Below are 20,618 nucleotides of genomic sequence, written 5' to 3' on the forward strand. Positions count from 1 at the left end.
GTCTATATATTGATTATTATTTATCCTGGTCACATTTGATGCAAACCATTGAGTTAAGCAGGATGTTCTTTTTTTAAAAAATGCTGATAGTTCACATATTTTGTATAAGGGAATGCATTGATCCCTTTTGCAACAATTGATTTTTAGAATCAGTGTCGAGTTGCAGAAATCAGACTTTTAACATAAATTGATTGTAAAACAACACGAGAGATCACAATAACTACTGAAAAACTGAACGTACGCTCCACTTCTCAACAAAATTGGATTCAAAATTGTCGTTTTGTTTAAACTTTTGAAATGCGATTGGTCCGCACAGTTAGTGACCCCCAAACTGACTAAAAATACATATTTTACATATGGCGGTCATGGAGCTGATGCGTATCAGTAGCAGTGTCAACGTCAGCTCGCTGCAGTAAATGGCTGGAGGAATCTGCCTTGACAGACAGACTGTCTGCTGGCAAATAGTGATAAATAAGGTAATGTTATGCATGGCAGCAACTGTGGGAGGGCTTCTTGTGAAAGCTGCTCACCAAGCATGCCCATCCGATGAGCCTTGCCTGCTTCCTCCCCATAATTTATCCACCATTGTGTCTTTTGTCTCTGTTCTCTTCTACCTGCACACATGAATGACACAAAATTTGGATTTTGGATATCCACCCAGTGTGATTCATTACATTCCTGAAAGCTATTCATGTCCTGTCAGTATAGTTTTAATTCAATGCATTTGTGGATTCAGTAAAAGTAAGTCAGGTATGGCTGGCATTCACATGACCTGTATTTACATATGGAGAGATTCTTAATCTGACATATTTCAGTGCTCAGTGCTTCTCCTTCCCCTGCTGACCCATTATTATTTTATAAATCCTGCAGCAGAAACAAAACAGTGTTGTCACATGATTAATTCATGAGTTTTTACTCCAAACTAATTCAAATTCACCAGCTGCTTCTGACAAACATTCATAAAAGACTTGTGTATTTATGTACACTTGGTATAATCAATAAGAAAATGTCCTCTGTGCCAACACAAGGTATTATTTTACGCAAATCACATTCCAGTAAACGCACATCTGCTGCTGCTTTCACTATTACACACACACACGTATGTTGTGTGTGTAATAGTGTGTGTGTGAGAGAGAAAGAAAAAGAGAGGGTGAGAAAGAGGGAGGGAGATCAGTGAGGGGCGAGTCCTTCAGAAGACGGGGGTCACTGCTCTAATCTGACGAGGTGATGATATTGTGAGGGCATTTAATGAGAGGATAAGAGAAAAATGGAGGGGGGTGGAGGTTAGGGGTGGGGGAATGAGTATTAGCCTTTTTAGATATCATTAAACATTAATACTGTCAGGGGACTGGAGCACACTTGGGTCCTTTCCATTGACTTTGAGGCTGCTTGCTAATAGAGTTTCACCTCTGGGGACCTCCACACACCCCCCCCCCCCGCTCCCCCACACCCTCCCCTAAGTGAAGCATTAAAGATGAGAAAAAAATCTGATTTCAACCCCGCTTCTGAGGATGAGATTAGTGTGTGTATGTGTGTGTATGTGTGCTTGAATGAATTATCTTGCTCCGTCTGTCTTTTTCATATGTTGTATGATATGTGCTAAAAATAACTATTCTAGAACTATTAAAACCCCAATGGGGGGCTCGCAAAAATTCGCCAGGCACTTAATCCTGAGAAGCATTTAAAATATCTTTCTAAGAAGCTACATCTTTGCACGTTTTGTGTTATAATGCTTTGAGTAACTTCTAAATGTACGCAATGATGATCAAAACTTTATCCTGATGTAGACCTTAGACATGGAGACATCCCGTATCAGTCTAATCATTTCTCCCTCATTTCTCATTTGTTTGTGATTTAGTGCATTGACAGGGAATTCTGTATTTTTTTTGTCAATTCGCAGTATGTTCACATTACATTTAGGTATTTGTCAGATGCCTTTGCTCAAAGTGAGCACTAGCTCTCACGATGCTGACTTAATAATGCACTACTGTAAGACTGTGACTTCTTTCCTGATAGATGAACTCATAATCAAGGGCATGTCACTATCTGTTACCTTTTATACATAGAGAGATAAGGTCTTATTTTTATGGAATTTGTTGTTTTTCTCAAACTTAACTTCATCTGTATTCATCTTGTCTAATAAAATAATTGCCTTAAATTTTTCTGCTCACTTTCACTTTATAATTTCATGATCGTTCCTGCTCCCCCTGTTCTGACTGACGTTGCTCTTTCATTAGTAAGTCATCAGATCACTCACTGATTGGTGTATGTTACATACGGCACCAACAGAGGGCAGTGATTCCCTTCTAAAGACACCACGCTTGGGTACACACACACAGCCAATCGAAACGTGTGTGTCTGTGTCCCTGTCTGGATATGTGTGTCCTGCGCTATCAGTCAGAAGACAATGTCAACTACCCACATCCTCAGTTATAATGAAACCAAATACAATAATTCCATCTCATTTGCAGGAATCTTCCACCCTCTGCCTCCCTGGAGTGCCGTCTGCGTTCTCATCAACACAATGTAAGAAACATTAGCACCACATTTCCTCCGCTGGGTCACTCTGCCCTCACTCAAAGCAGAGCCCTATTTGCAAAGTGAAATGTAGTAATTCATTTGAACAGCCGAGCAGTGCGTGGTGCGCATTTATAGAAATTCACTATTCCCTCTAACGCTGAATTTTCCTCTCTGCAACAGATCCACCGATTTAAAGTTCCACAGTTGATTTGATCTAAGTGATTCTGCTGGCAAGAGGCGGCAAAGTAAGTGTTTCTACTGAATCTGATTCACTCGCTATAAATGCTGCTCTCCACATTTTGCAACATAACGATTCAAAGTTTCACCTCTGTGCTGTCTTACTTTGACATTTATATTCATCATGTTATGCTATTGAATCATGCGTAAGGCAAAGGGGGTTAATTTTTCCCTTTATACACTAGTTGATTGTATTTAAACAGCCTGAACATTCACAGCATGTTGAGTAATTCCCATCATCACCTGTACACTCTGATGAACCCTATCTGTCCAGCACAGCTGACAAACCAAATTAGTAGCTAGAAAATCAAACAGGGGCAGCATGGCAGCATCGTGGTTAGAGCTGCTGCCCGTAGGTCTGAATGTGACTCTGTGTGTTGGCCCTGTGATGGACTGGTGGCCTGTCCAGGGTGTACCTCGCCCTCACCCAGAGTGAGCTGGGATTGGCTCCAGCACCCCCCATGACCCGGAATAAATGAACAGAGCACCTTCCAAGATAAACACCATGATGTTTCTCTTCTCTTTTTTTTTTTTTTTTTGGTAGATTTGCCAGATTTGCGCTACATGCCAGCTCTCATGTAGCGCTGTGTCTGGTGGGTGTGTAAATAGATAATTGCTTGGTGACAGAATTAGCAAGTAAAAACAAAACTGTGTGAGTTACAAATACTGTACGTGTTGGCTATGAATCAGCACGTGGACAGTCTCAGTACCTCTTACACCAGCACTTGATCATCTACATCCCCACGATCAGCCAACACCCTTATCGTAAAAAGACCATGTCAATCTAATGTGCTTTCGTGTCTCATGTCATCTATCATCTGTTTAGGTGTATCAGACAGACATCTGATCCCCATTCTGCTTGGAGGCTGCCAGCCACAGGTCACATGACCTGGAAGAAAAAACCTAGGAGACTTTTGGGATCCCTCTTCGGTCAGACACACTTTCCTACTCCCAATTACCTATGCACACTATAGTTTGTTTCAAAATCTAATGTTCATCCCATGCAGAAACGAAAAACAACCCATATAATGCAAATGAAGACCTCAGTACGAGCTCTCCCACTCTCTGTTGCAACCTCTCTGTTTATGTCTGTCATTGTCTGCTGGGCCTCAGCATGGGCTGGCTATCAACCTGAAGGGAAGTCCAAAGGCTGATGAACTGATCTGCGTCTTGGCGAGACCACACTGCTCTGGTGTCCTATATGCCCAGGGAACACAGCATCCTGCACTAATCTGGTGAGTAGTGACCATCATTTGATCTGTCAATCGGGAAACTGATTGGGTTCACGCCTTTCCATTAGGGAGGAGTTTATAGAGGCAGGTCTCTTGCTTTGAAGTTGATAATAGGTGTGGGTTGATGAAGGCTGTGCCACTGACAATGACATGCGTCAGATGACTTTGACTCGGCCTCACAGACTAATATGATTTTGTTTGGTTGGAAGGCAGGACAACAGACAAATTGCCTGCTCTGCATCATTCCACAAGCTTTGGCCTCTTTCTTATCTTTCTCCTGGCTGTCTCAAAACATTTGCCTTCGGAAAAACATAAATACCCGACCTAATATACCCAACTTTCAGCTATAATAGCACATTAGCATGCATACCTGCCTCTCCTCCTCCTGAAAACCACTGCTGAACTGAGTCATATTGGAGCTCCACTCACAAAAAATGTTGACTGCGAATTTAGATCCGCAAACAAACCCGGGAGCATGCTGACAGGGTTTGAGGGTCTTTACCTTTCTGTTGTTTCAGATTTGCACATTGCAAATGAGTTTCAGTTGGCAGAACCACCTTTGTATGAGACATGAGTGGTAGAGCTGGTGACTGATCCTCAGCCTGAGAGTAGAATTTAGCTTCCTTCATGTCTTGTACGTCATGTCAGATTTGAAACCACATTTACTCTAAGGTCTTAGATAAACAACTTCCAGTAAAACCTTAAAAACCAGTGGCTAAATCCAACAAGTTCACTTCTGACTTTAACCTTCTGAGAGATGATTTGTGAAATGAAGAATGTAGTACATGCTTATAGTTCAGTCCTGGACCACTGACAGAAGCTGGTTCTTGGGCCACTTTGTGTTGTATTGTGTCTATACACTCAATATAAAGATTGACATAGCTGCTATAGCATCACCTATTCCCCTCCGGAGAGCCGTTTTGAAGCTCAGATTGAACTGCTGCAATGGCTTGAACTTGATGGCTGGTGTTTGAAACTACTAGAAATGACCCAATGGGCTAAATGTTTAGGATGTTAAGTTGAATACTGTAGATAAAATGCATGCCTTGCAGAAGACCAGTCTTGTGGTTTTCTCCTAGCAAGGCGATCAAAGTTGGTTACTGTGTGTATGTGTGTGTGTCAGTGGCTGATTTCCCAATATGCAGTCAATTTGGAAAAAGGGTACAACTGGCCACCGCTATAAACAGCAGGCTGCAATCACCATGTCATATTGGTGTACTGGTATACTGTATGTGCTGCTGCGCCTGATATCACTGAGCTTCAGCTCGCTTTTCAGGTTGATGTAGGCTTTCAGTCAGCCTTCACTGCTTCATTTCAGAGAAAGAAACATCAAGACAGTGGGGGCATTCCCAAGTTTTCTTTCAAGTCATTTCCGGCCGCGTCTGTCTGTCTGCCCGTTTGTATTCAGATCTTTGAACCACTTCCTTTGAGCATCTTTGAACCTGCCTGTACAAACATACAAACGTGTGTTTTGACTATTAATACTCACAGCAAAGCTTTAAAGACTGATCCTGAGAAAAAAGGAAAATCAAAGACAGCTGTCTCCACAGAACACTGTTTTTGGACCGATAGGACCAAGTCAGCAGGTCCTGGCTACCTGTCATACTCCTAAAAATAAACAAACAAACAAACAAATAAAAAAACACAACAACAACAACAACAAAGGCTGTGGCTGTTTTAACTCTGATTGTAACATGGCATCTGTGGCATTTAGTAGATCAGCTCAATTTAACACACATCTAATATTTATGCCTGTGTGTGCCTGTGTGTCAAATTAACAACAATCATAAGATAACAAATTGAAATAAAGAAAGGTAAATAAAAATAAGAAAAAAAATTCGACCACATAAACGATTAGAACTTTTGACGGGCAATCTCTCTCTCTCCCTCTGTATAGCCCTAGAAGTATACAGCCATTGTGCTTGGTAAATTAAAGTTGCATCACCGGAAGGCTTCAGGGTTCTAATTGCCCAGGGGTAAAAACTGTTTTTAAGTCTGTTAGTTCTGCATCTTAGACTCCTATGACAGCTACAGTCCAGAGTGCGAGGGGTCAGCAGCAATCCTCTGTGCCCTGCTGAGACAGCGTGTGCTGGCAATGTCTACCAAGGTGGGTAGGGAGTTTTTAGGGCAGTTTTTATGAGCCTCTGAAGTGTTTTTCTGTCTCCAACTGAGCAGCTGGTGTACCATGCAGGAATAAAGTATACCACTCTATAATAGAGTGGTAGAAGGCAACAAGCAGCTTTCCCTACAGGTGGCTCCTCCTTAGCAATCATAAGAAGTGCTGGGCCTTTTATGTTTGAATGGTCAAAGAAAATACATTTCTAATCACATGAATAATCAGCTTTGAAATACATCACACCACCTCGAGTAGCGTGATGTATTTCACCGACATTCATATATTAGCGCTCCGAGAAGTGAGTATAGCTTTGGCAGATTCAGTTACATCTGCTGACACAGATAGCCGATGTTTTTGATAGTTTAAAGTGAAATAACGTTTCTGCTGCTCAGGGAGAATCAGCCGTGGTAATTACCAATGACTTTGTTTGCAGGCGGCTTTTTTTTTTTTTTTCAATATATTCAGACAACCGAGGATAGTATTAAACAGAACTATCATCGATGTACATAATTAGCACAGGACGATGTGAGCTGTGACTGAGGGCGTGTTGACTGGTTTTGAACAAGCTGATACCTGATTAATAATAAGATTAAAATGACTACAGCGCATCAAACTAAAACACAGAGGCTTGTGCTGTGTCTTGCATGAAAGCTGAAGCACCCACATTTTATTCCAAAGGATCTTATTCTCATCAGTGACACAATTCACTTTGCTATATTTGCTGAATACGATGGGTTAGCTGCTCATGCCATGGGAGCCACTGGGGAATAATTTACAGTAGCACAAGGTTGCGTTTGTGGATATCGTTGAAGGAAGGGCAACTGATATTGTCTCTGTGCGTTCAAGACTTTCTCTTTACATTGGGTCATCAGAAATTCAGTCCCCGCTAAGCACAGGATCTTCACTCCACCGGTTCCTACCAGCACCACCTGCTTCCCTTCCCTTTCCCTGTCCATCCTTCCACATCTTCTCTGTCCTTTATTCCCCCTGCCCTCCCTGCCACACAAAGGTGATTCCACTCAATAAAGATCCACAAACTAGCTTCCAGGGAAGGCTGGTGATGGTTACACACGTATGCACTGAAATAATAAAATATTTAGCTGCAAGACTATAACTGCATCATCTCATATAATGTTGACACCCTGGGGTGTTAAACTATGAAGACAAATGCAGACCAAAAAAAAAAAAAAGCCCCTCATATATATGAGAACGAACACCTCACTGACTCTTGATGAATCCACACTCTGTGGTAGCGGATAAAACCCATACCTAGCTCTGTAAGTACCAAAATATCGTATTTGCAGCTCTGCTGCCATTATTTCGCTATTAGGCTCAGCATCATCCCCAAACTAGCCCAGGAGGAGCACTCAAGTGCTGCAGAAATGCACACTGAAGTCAATTATTAATGAGCAGGCCCAACCTGATCCTGGAGACTCATTACTTAACTCTCAAATGTTGCAGGGGTTTTAAAAGGTGCCAGATGACAGCTAAACAAGTAGCTGCGCAGTCTCTGTCTGACTGAATAGTTCTAATAGTTTTGACCACAGTGTCAGTTTTCTCAGCTTGCACACTGGCAAAAGTTTGGTACTAGATGTACTGGGTAATAAAAAATTTCAAGGGTTTCAAGGGTCTATTGTTACTAGGATTGCAGCCTGTGGCTCATTTTATGGCTTTGTTGTTGTCGTCACAGACATCACTCACATGCACCTTAAGGTTGTGTTCATTTCATAACTTTATCAAAATTCATTTTTAAAATGGTAATGTAGCAAACTTTTTAAATGTAAGTCTATTCCATTCATTTTAATCTCCTCAAGCCACGTCCCTAATCAGACTAAACTGCAATTAGCATCTTGCGTCAACTGCTGTCAAATGATGCCAGATGTGTCATAAAGACAGAAGTAGTGGAGGTAGAGATGCAGGGGTGTGACAGTTTCAGCATGAGTGGATAAAATTACAGCTTTTCCTGAGAGTTGACAGATGCCAGTACAGGCTGACACAGTTGGTGTGGGCTACAATGGATACAGATGTTTAGACTGATGTCATACTGATGCGTGTGCGGGCTTGAATTCTAAGCAAAAATATGGAACAAGTGATGATGGCAGGACAGTGGTTATCCTTGGAATCCTACTGTTACAGCACAGTGGCTAGTAATTTAAAATAAATTATACAAGCTCCTACTCCACAGGTTCACAGCAAAAATACACTTGGGCTTTACAGCTTTTGACTTTTCTTTCTGCTTAACTTTGCTCCGCCGTATACACTCTAGACACTGTTTGCTCTTCAGGTTCTGCTTCAGCACACTGAATTGGAAATTATGAAATGAATACAACATCATGTTGCCAAGTGTCAATTCAAAGGACATGGCTCCTTTGCAATCAATGACTGACTGAAGTTGCTGATGCTCAGAGATCAGCAGAGACTTTGCCATTGTTTTATCTGAAGCCTTTGTGAATTAGATATTTTCTTTAGATATGAGCAATTACTTTTGTCCTGTTTAGTTTTCCGCCTTTGCCTTCTCCCAAGCACTCAAATTTTATTATTATTTGTGGAATTTTCCCTGGAGGCAGCAACCTTTGGCTCCTGCTTGTTGCAGAGTCTCTGTCTTTTGAATGATCTTCAATAGCAGCCATACAAACCAAACCAGCACCACACTTGAAAGATGAGTCACGAGCTGTTGTTTCATCGTCTCGCTGGAGGCTGATTCATAGTCCATAGAACTTTGTTGTAGATGTCCTCTATGTTTCTGTGAGTCTTTGTGAGGTTAGCCCGTGTTTTCATCTCGCTCTGACCCCCTCTGAGATTCTGGTCATGAGGTCTGTTATTGGTTATTGATGATGCTAGACAGTCATCTATGGCGTCTTCTTCTTCACATAAATGCACATAATTTTCTTCTCATCTTTGGCTCCTCATATGACCAGGTTATTCTCAATTTTTTTGTGCAGGCTTGCTGCTGAAATTATTTACCTTTGATACCTAGGAGTAGCTTTTGCAGCCTTCTTCGCTGGCATGGCTTCCTCTTCTCCTCTCCTCTTCACATTGCCAGACATTACCTCAAGCTAAATGGCAAGCCTCCATTCTCAGTTAACTCTTTTGTGCATGTCGTAATGTTGAAACAAAACCCAGCTGCCCAGGAAAGATTTAGCAGTGACATGCCAGTTGGTTCAGGACATTTGAATTTGAATACTTGTTTAAAGAGCGGTACTCAATATGAATGAAATTTGTCCCAAATTTTATTTCAAAATGAACGTGCTGAACATTTATAGTCTTAGAGTACTTTCTTCCAACAAATGATATTTTAAGCCCTGACTGGTTACATTAGTGTTGCTGTTAGTTTCAGCAGAATAAACTTTTATTGTTTGATGACAGTTTTTTCCTGTTTTAGACTGTGACTGTCAGTACTCAGTAATCACTCAGAGAGACAATGACCGGATTTGTGGCTCCACATGCTGCAAAAGACTGACTGGGCTGCTGCTGACACGGTGGCTTCAGTCAGATCAGTCAGAACTGAGCTGTAGACTCTAAACTGTGGTCTGCTTCAATGAAACAAAATGTCATCCTCCATTTTGTTTGATTGCCCCTAACTTGTTTTTTTTTTTTTTTTACCCTGACCATATTGTGTAGCTGTGTAAAATGACCCTGTTTAATAGTTTGATGTGTTTTTACACACTTCTTATCAAATTGGCAATTTAGGACCACCATAATCACGCTATCAGGTACAAGGCCAAAGTCATGAACTGAAGTGAACATTAAAATATAAACTGTCTTTTCATGAGATGCCAGGAAATACATCGTCAACAGACAGCTACGCTCCAGCTTTCTTATTCGATTCACAGACCAGGAGGATGACAAACACAATTTGGCACTGACACTTGATTTTGAAGTCAAAGATATTCAAGCTTTTACCTTTCATGGAGCCTTCAACATGACTTTAAAAAAGGATGTAAGAAAAGGGCAGAAGTTGATTGGTTCTCTGGTTATTTGAGAAGTTTACCACCAAACAGCATTTCTTTTTTTTTTTTTCAATAAATATGAAAATGTACATTGGTCACACCGAGCAGACATAAAGAGGAGAAGGTTTTGCACTAAAAGCTATGACCAATTCAACGTATCAAACAGAGAGAGTTAGCTAAGAATATCTGTGCCTGATAGGAGTCTATATTTCCCTAAAAGTCATTTTCATAGCAGACTGAAGAATTATTAAATTTTACTGCTCAGTGTGTTCCCAGTTCCCAATAATGCTTCATGCAAGAATCCCTTGCAGTTTATAAAGTAGTAATTACGTAATTACGTTGACAGAAAATGAAAAACACTGTTCTCTAAATAAGTAAAAGAATACACCAACCAAGCTTTTCTTGAAAGTCTGTGAAGCACAGCATTAAAACCCAAAACACTAGAGGGATGCTAATTTTAAATGTTTGCAGTAAGTCTAGACCTCAGAGGGAGACGCAGACACAGTGAGAGTGAGCTTGAAGGAGAGGAGGGGGTGTTGAAATCAAGACCGTCCTCGAACAAAGAACGGTTGTGTCCATTCCAACAACCATTCAATCCTTCGCGCTTGCCTCTTTAGCATCGCCAGCACTACTCCATCAAGGCAAACACTCTGCTCTAACTTACTGCTTCACTGGAGTTTAATCCTGGCTTAAAACTAACTTCTTCAAACTAAACCGGAACAACACTCACACCCCCCCCCCCCCCCCCCCCCACCACCACCAAAACCCATTTCTTTAAAACTGCAACCTCTAAAGGACGGTGCATTAGATTCTCTCCTATACATTCTCAGTGTATTGTTCTTCTTATTATTATTAGTATTGTTGTGTAAATAAATCATTCTTTTCAGTTCCTGCCATAGTCCCCGCAGCTTTTCAAAACCTTTTCATCCTCAACTGAGCAGTTGGCCCTGTTGCGTAAGCGTCAGTGTGTCAAAGAGCAGTCATTGGTAATATGTTATGATACAGTGTTAAAATAAGTCTGTGGCTTATGTAGGTGGGATCCAATGAGAGTTCAGACAGTGCTGTGGACACACAAGCTAAAGACGGATGGTGCTTTCAGGGAAGTATGTAGTGTGCTCAACAAGCTCAATGGGATGCTCTCTCTTTTTTTTTTTTTTTTTTTAAATATAATCTATTACAGACTTTTCTAACACTTCTCTGACAAGCTCCCTGTACCTCACACCCTCCTTTAGCATAGTTCACCCACACATTCAGACAATATACTGAGTACAAAGCTTATGCTACACATGGCAGTAAATCTGCTCTAAAAGTAATCCAATTAGATGTCTTGCTCCGCTCTACCACCTATCTGGGATTTATTGAGCAGTTTTCACTCGAATGAGTTATGCTGCTAGAGGGCTGCTTTGGACATTAACATTTTTGTCGTGTAAATGGTTGTCAATCAATGACAATAACGAAGCAAAAGCTGATAAAAAACTAAGCGATGATGACTAAAGCTAAATGAAATTTGCCACGATGATGACAAAAATGTCATTATTGCCAGTTCAAATTAAGACTGTGCTGATGTGGGATTTGTTTTAAGTCCTGCGTGCAGAAGGTGACATGCAGCGTCAGCACCTCTTGAATAATATTACAGTCACCAGAATTTGTCCCCTTATTTTAAACACAGGTCCAACAATTTTTTAGACAATTTAAAGATGCCATTATCTGTTTCTGTTTCTGATTACTATGTTGTACTTTTGATAACTAAACAAACTTTGAAATGATTCCAAAAGTATATGAATTGTGTCTCTGTGTTGAGGTTAATGTAATTAGTGATATAAGAAGTTCTCAGCGACTTTCATTTTATTCCCCTGAGCTGCAAGTGGCGGAAGCATATGAAAAACACTATATTTTGAATTAAATTAGATTGAAGTTCAACAAACTGAGGAAATTGTCCCACTCAGTTGTAAAGCCATATTGTGTCTATTTCTGTTGACTTTTTGGGTTTTTAAAGCTATTTTTTTTTTTGTCAGGATGCAGGATCCATGCGTCCTCTTATTATGTTTTTTTTTTTTTCTTCTCAATAATCAAGGTGTGTCTTTTTCGTTGCATTTCGGAAAGCCAGTATTTTAAATACCCAGAATAACCCTTCCTTATGGTTAAAAATCACACATTTTAGGTGAAGCTGCCACTTCTCTCTTCTTATGATGTCTCCTGATATCGCGGGTGATTATTACTTGCCTTGGTCTTTTCACCTTCTCTGGAAAGATCAAGGTTTCCGTGGCTATACATTAACCTTGGGCACAAAGGTAATAATGTAAACCATCCTTGGAGTGGAGATGAGTGGGAACCATATTGCTACCAATCATTTCTTGGATCATACAGCAAATATGTAGGGAGCCTGTTTCCCTTTTGGGCACTGAATTTTTTTTAGCTACAGCATAGTAATGAAATATTAAAACCCATTTTTAATTATAAAAGGATTTACTCTCATTAGCACCAAAGCCAGAAGTTAAATCCGTAAATGGGGTTTCGGCAAATTCATTGTTGTTTTTCTGGTTAGCAGAAAGAACAGTATACTAACTTCCAGTATACCCACGTCTCTTCATGATGGCAGCGTTTCTAGCACATTTAATTCCCACAATGGAAATGTACATTTGAAAATAAAATTGGGATTGGGATTTAGCATACTCCCACAGCCATATGCTTTTACAATAACTTTTTACATATCTAATCACACACCAACTAATGTGATCTTATTTCAAGAGATTTCAAACTGCACATGTGTACAGGTCATAGTTGCACTGCAGCAAACTGTAATGCAATGCACAGTGTACGTATCTGATACTGCATATTTCATATTCGTATGAAAAAATATGAAATTAAGTAATAGGGTGAAAAAAAATCATTCATCCACATTCATTCAAGGAATTTATCCAGAATTTTCTGCATTCTTCAGTTGTGTCATTTTAAAATAAATGTCTTTCATTTGTAGAAAGGTGGTTAAGCAAACAATCAAATCAAATGTTCATGGAAGATTTCATTTGAAAAATCCTGATAATTTATAAACTAAATGAAAAAAGTAAAAAGTAATTGACAAAAGGTCTAAAGTCATGGGCAATAAATTATTTACACCTTGTGTAATAAACCATCTGTAGGAGACCTTTGGACAAAACTTTAAAAAGCAGGGGCCTATAGTCTAAAGGGGTGATGGTGGTTGTGTACGAATTTTATTTATTGAGGCAAAAAGACAAAAGTAAAGTGAAGACTGGCGTTTGGTTCATGTACTCTCTGGCAGACGGCGTGCCGTATCGAGCCTCAATCAGAAACGGTTTCTTCTTCAGCAGAATAAATCCTGGTGGATTCTTGTGACTGTATGTTGGAGTCAATCAAAAAACACAGGCTGAGGTGTCATGTAGTCAGCTAGCAGTGGGCACAAAGGCTCTCCTGAAGCGTTCAGTCCTGCGGTGCAGTGGGATGAGACGTCGGCTGCTGCTGCAGCTGTTTCTCTGTCCTGGCAGGTTGTGGTTGAGAGGGTGGTTGGTATTGTCCATTGTACCTTTTGTACCGTGGGTTGTGTGTGGTGCTGGCTCTATGAGGATGCCGTCCTTTTGTTAGCTGAGCGCCTTCAGATTTTTGGGACCTTGTGCATTGTGGCAATTTTCTTATCATTACTGAAGTCACTTGAGTGAGTATATAAATAACATATAATATATATATATATATTCAGACAGTCTATTTTGTCATCCTGACCTGTAAAAGACTACAGTGAAAATATAATACTTATATATTGTGGGTGAAAGTTGTGCTGATGAGTGACAGATGCTGCACAAAAACCTGGAATGAGAGCTGCACAACTGGTGCCATGAGAAATGTATGAAATGCAACCCAGATTTCTTCTGTTACTCTTAAATTTCACACTTTTATAGTACAGTGGATTTCAAAATAATATTATGATAGTAATATGTAGTGCAGCCTAACTGAATAGATTTCATAAACAAGTCCTACATTCTATGAAACAACATTTATAACTTCTAAAATAATAGAAAAAAAGTATATTCCATGGTCTGTCTGCTTGAGAGATACCACACACACAGTTAAGTCATTTGTATGTTGTAAATGACTGGATTAAGGCAGTTTGAATTCAGTCAGGGTGACTAAACTCCACAGGGAACCGATGCTGGGTTTGTCACATGGAAATGGAGACCAGTGCATCGTTTGGTTGAACTAGGTTAAGGGCAACTTTGAGGTCTGTTGTGGTGTTTGTTCATCGCATCAACACTGCAGGGTCAGCAGAATCAGTCTGCCGGATGAGAAGCAGACATTAGCATCAAGCTTAGCATGTTGAATGGCTTTGCTGATGTGTCACCCAGAATATCAGTGCAGCCGCTTCATATGTTTGTCACCTCTAAACCCCACCCTCCTCACTCCCAGGACCCTGAGGGGTACCCTAATCTAGGGCACCCATCGCGTCTTGTGCCTCTGTGGAGAACACGTTCCCAAAGCGGTGGTCAACACATGACATCATGGTTACATCGGCCACCCGAGTATTTTCAGCTTGCACGCCAAATGTGACATCGTGTGTCGTGATGCTTTTGCCCATGTGACTCGTGGTCGTGGCCAATGGCATGGCTTTGCGTCGTCTCAGTGATGCAGGGATGTAATATCTTAATTCCATTTTGCTAATCTTTTTCTTAAGAGCGGGAGCGGTGGTCAGCTGTTTGGAGCTGTCAAAGGTAAATACTTTTAAAATAATTTCAAATGGTGTCAATTTAAATTCTGTGGCCAAGAGATATGATTCTTAGAGAGGTAAGATCTTGGTCCAGGTCCCATCTGCTTACTGATTATTTAAATGTACATGTTGTGTAGCATTTTCAAGGAAAACATAATTAGCGCACGCAAAAAATGTAAAGTTAATGTCAGTCAGTCACCTTGATAAGGTGAGATGTTGTTTCTCCGCTCTTTTTCATTTCTGACTTATTTATTATAGCAATATGTGTATATTGTTGATGCCAGACATCACAGCTCTGTCCTTGCAATGCTGTTTATTTCTGTCTGTATTTACATTGACTCTTGCTGATTATTACCATCCGTTCATGTAAATATATGAATTAGTTGGTTAGATTGTGTTATACAAGCAGATATGTGTTGAGTTTTCAGTATGGCTGTGTGTTACTGAGTGACTGATTCACTTTGAATGTGCTTCTTTTTTTCTTTTTTTTTTCCTTGAACATTTAATCTCATGATATAACTGGAAAACCGTGGTGTCTTTCAAAATTGCGATATAATGAGTTTGCTAGCACTAACAATTAGCAACGATGTGCTGAGAATGAGCGCCATCTCTATTGTTTTCATTTGTTCTTCTCAGTCGGAGTAGAGAAAAAAGAAAACGTCAGCTAGCATTGTTAGCACGCACGTGCGCACACACGCGCACACACTTTGTTAGCCCTCCAAGCTAATGCTAGGTGGCAGAGGAACAATGGAAGGAGCCGTCAGTTTGTGATTGTAATATAGGATGAGACGTAGACCTGGCTGACTGATTGGAGATGACAGGTTTACAGCCCCGCTTCTGGGGTATTGGGAGGATCTGGCCAGGCAGCTGTGGCTGTTTGCTGCAACAAAAGCTCCCTCACAAGATACATCTGCAGATATATTTAATAAGTGATTTTCCAAAAAGCTTCAGCGCTTTTAGCAGCCTGGAGACCATTCTGAAATCTTAGAAAGTGCTTTCCAACAGAAAGCAGGCAGGCAGGCCACAGCAGCTAGCAGGTAACGTTTGAGACCCCTACAAGAATGACTCCTCCTGTTCATGGTTATCACTTGAAAAGGTGTTCATCCTAAACCCACTTATAATTAATCCACTGCAAAATGTAGAGGCCCAGCATGCGTGGCAAATAAGGAATCAAGAGACTTACCACATTTGTGTAGGTTTCATGGAGTTAGGGGTACTCAAAAGATAGCCCACTAAATACATTACATTTACAGACATTTACATTAAAACAGACTTTTGACTTTTGTTTGACCAGCAGAGAGATCAATATAATCAAAAACAGCATTCACTTGATTGATCTATTCATCCCTAAATTTAAACTTAATGCTGCGACTCTAACTAATGGTAGTTGTCTTGCATATGAGCAACGATAAAGTGCAAAGGGGCCATTTGAAAGCTAGCACAGAATAAGTATTATTGTGTGTTTGACAATGGATATTTTATGCCTTTGTTGCTTTTCTTCTTGTGCAAATTTTTATTTATTTATTTTTTTTCAAAACCAGAAAACAAAAGCTGCCTATTTACTTGATGTTTGCACAACATACACACACACACACATCATCAGTCATGCAGAACTTAAATTCATTTCAGCCTGTCAATATTTATACCGCTGAGCTATTTCAATAATATGTAGGCTTCCTTAATTGTATTGCATTTGTTATTTTGTGGTTTCTTTATTTCTGTCCTTGTCAGACATCAAAGTTTACTGTGCTGATGCTTTGTTTTCAATGTATGTCAAATTGCGCCCCTAAAGCCTTGGTTGTCCTTGGAAACATCATGAATGGACACAGGGAACGAGGAATTGAACATTCGGTGCTGCCTCGGAACCATCGCCAGACACTTATTAGTTAAAAATACGTACGAGGAGCTTTTTTGCGTGTGTGTGTGTGTGTTTAAGAGTATGGTAGAGCTGAGCAGAAATAGAACAAAGGTGAAGAAAGTGATAGCGTGCAGTTTTGTAACAAGTATGTGTTACATCATTAATGAGCCTTTCTAAATAATTCTTTTATCCCCGTCTACCCCCTTTATATATTTATAATTCAAAGTGTTTATTATCATATGCACAGAAAAGAAACACAATTCCCTGTACAATGAAATTCTTTTTGCTGTCCATAATGAATGCGCATATATAGAAATAGATAAATAGAATAAAAATTGAAGAAGACAGCAATGATGGATGCTGTAACTGGTTAATGCTGTAGGAGTAACCGGTTACGTATGTTCCACAGTTACCATCAAACGAACAAAACAAATAAAACTGGATAAATAGGGTATTAAAATAACTTTTTCTGTGATGACCCTGGTGTAGAAACTGTCCATCAGCTGTCAAAGACAAAACACCTGCTTCACCTCACTGGGAAAAGTGGGAAAATGTTTCAAGTGATGACATATTTTACTAATACAACGGCAGCCAATAGTTTGGACGAAACAGGAGAATCACAACTGGAAAGCCATTGGCTGATCCGTCATTGCCATTGGAGAGTTCAGCTAATATTACAGTTTTTAACAGTGCGTTGGTTAAGTTTACTGTAAGCAGTAGCAACACCTTCAACACGATGTTCACACAGCAGGCCCAAGTGGCCAGAATATGATTCGACCCAGATCCGATTGTTTAGTGATGGTATGAATGGAACAAATCTAATGTAACCGTGTACAGTTGGGAATCACAAAACAAAAATAAACATGGCAGATGGTGACAAACGGAGGCAGTCGTTGGAGGAACAGTGAATGCCATAAAATTTAAATCATAAATGCTCCACGTCTGTTATTTCCTACCTCTCTTTGTTTACTTCCGTACTCAGAGTGCGGAATGTCAGGTTAGTCTTTGTTGCTGGCCAGGACCAGTTCACATTGGAGTCCAAGTTTTAAAAGATAATGTCATCAAATTGAGCGTTGAGATTTGCAGTGTGAACGTAGTCTAGGTCTTGTCCACCTTTTAACCGTTTAACCGCAACCCTACTACTGTATGTAAAGCAACAGACAGACAGCTTAGCTCAGCATAAAGACAAGAAACAGAAAGTAGGCAGGCACAGAGTCTTAAACGAAGCTGTGGAAATAATTAGAGAATCTCTAAAATCCTCTGGAGAGGAAGCTTTTTGTTAAAATCAAACCTGTGAACAGGTTGTTGTCCTATTTAATGTGGAAAAAACACAATGTCTCCTACGACTGAAATGTTAAGGGTTTGCTATTTAACAAATGAAGTTGCTTAGATTTTAATAGGTAAAAAAAAATGTATTGTTTTAAGCATCTTCACTTTACTTTGAGTGATGGAAATGAGCTTCATGAGCTGAAGCCATTATTGGAAAGAGGCAAATATGATCTCGTTGCTCCTTATATCATTGTCAGTTTATTCTCCAAATAGCAAAACTATAATAACTACATGGAATAATATTAAATAATTTATAGAATAAAAGTAATACAACAATTACTGCAGGAGTGCACATCAAAAAAAATGATAACACCTGGATGAGATTGAGTACAGAAATACATTGACGTTGAGAACATACAGAATATGATACTGGCCTCCCCTCCTATTAAAGCCAACATGCACACACACATGTGTTCAGCAATGCCTAATCAATATTTGAGCAGGTTGTTAGTTTTTCTCTTTAGATATTTACTGAAATGAGCAGATCCACAGGCGGATAGAGCCAACGATGTTATTGTTTTACACACATCCTTCTACCTGCCACGTTTCATCAAACAAACTTCAGTCATCATTAGACAAAGTCACACACACGTACATGATCAGGTTTGCGTTGTTTTGTTGTGCCAGTTTAATAAGTAAGCACATATGGGGTTGTCTCCGCTTGTTAAGATTTGCATGTTGGCTTGTCTGAAGTCTAAAACTCCTTACTCTGAAATTAGTAAATTATTTGTTTCGTCAGAACGTCTATGACTCCATGCAGTAACTCAAATAATTTGAATCATATATGAAATGAGCAGGTAGGGAACACGACAATACCATTGACAATACCAATTCTGCATACTGCATATATGTACTGTATGAAACCAGTTACTTTGATTGGACTTTTGTCTGAAACCGCTCCATGCCTGATTGACGCGGACAGATATTAATGAGGATTCAGGGAGGACATCCACAGAGCTGCAAAAGTGACACAAGCCTCCACGAAGGCACCACAGCAGGTCATTAGAGCTGAATGACCAACGCTGCTCTCTGGAGGGATGAGTCACATGCAGGCAGTAATACATCAACAGTGGCACAGCTGCTTCTTTTTCCATGAGCGTCATACATTTTCAAAAATAAAGGCTAAAAAAGATCTGAAAAAAAAAAAAAAAATCCTCTATGCGTCATTTTAATGATGTAAAGTAACAAGGAAATGTTGATGTCAGACATCAGGTGGCTCAAAGATCCGACCTCTGATGATCAAAAATACTGACCTATGATTAGATGAACACAGTGTGTTAAATTTAGTGTATCAAGCACATTAATGCAAATTTTAATTAATCTTAATTTGAGGCCCATGTAGTCAATACATCCTGGAAAATTGTAATTTGTTTGGTGAGCGCTCTCTCACCAGTAGGATAAACACCGCATTATTCTTTCTAATAGGATTTTTATTGTTGTGAATAGTTTCTAAAACAGCAACCTGTAGAAACAAAGGTGGTGATTCCCTTTTCCTTGAATGGACACAAAACAACAACAGCCTCAGGTTGTGTGTCACTGAAAAGTAGAATTTGTTTGAAGACCAAACAAGCGAATAACAACTCAACTTTAGCATACAGAGGAATAGATGGGAGAGAAACCTGGGGCCATTTGATATGAAGACCGAATGATCAAATTGCAGATAATGATAACAACAGAGACTCAACAGGGTGGTTGGGGGCAGTGCTACATATCTGTTCGGGACTTGAAAATAACATTTGAACCTTGTTTGTGTGAAATGACATTAGCCATGGGGGTTAGAGAGCAGTGGCTGTTCACGGCACAAGGGCAGATGATTTTCTGTATCTCACGGCTCAGAAGATTTTTAAACTGACATAAACACAATTCAACCTATTTTGTAGTCAGTCTCATATTTTCCACTTTTACAGCCTGAAAGGTCTGAAATATCTGAAATGTTGATATTCATAAGAAGATGTCGAGAGGAAATATTTGTGTTTTCAAAAAATCCAAAGCCGTCTCAGTTTAGTTACGTTCTCCTCTCTCAGGCTTCTCTCTGGAGCCAGTAACACCATACCAGTCAGCCAATCTGAAGAGAAGATCTGAACCTCTCTGCTGCTGCCCTTACTGTGTTTGAGTCACCCAACAAAAATTCAGCAGATTTCAGCCAATTTTCTTTCAGAAAAATCTCATCAGTGGACACAGAAGAAGTTCCAGAAGTCTTGACAGCTGGTTTTAAGGCTCAGCTCCTGAATACAGACTGTGAGCATTTTTCTGTGTACTGAGACCTTTGAGACTTTCACTGTTAATATAGATGCTGGTTTATATGTAAGATGAGATTGAGGCTCCATTTGACACACATTGGACCTTGAAATATGTAATATATACAAACACATGACAACAAACCATTTTTTATATATTTACATAATCTTTACAACAAAATGATTAACTTTCACGTACTGTTTGCTGAGCCACAATGACTGTCCTGCTTGCCTTTGCCTTGGTAGCAAAGGCAAAAGGAAGCACAGTCATTTTAACTTAGTGTAATGAAAGTGCGGCAGGAAAAGTGTCTGACTCATGGGAAAGAGCCTTTCAGCCATCCTGGACTCGGCCACCAAGTGTTCTGCAAGTCATTACACTACACATTTATGTGAACATTATTGCAAATAGATTTATGTTCAGGAGT

Source organism: Echeneis naucrates, chromosome 21, assembly GCF_900963305.1.
Source record: "Echeneis naucrates chromosome 21, fEcheNa1.1, whole genome shotgun sequence".
NCBI classification, from domain to species: domain Eukaryota; kingdom Metazoa; phylum Chordata; class Actinopteri; order Carangiformes; family Echeneidae; genus Echeneis; species Echeneis naucrates.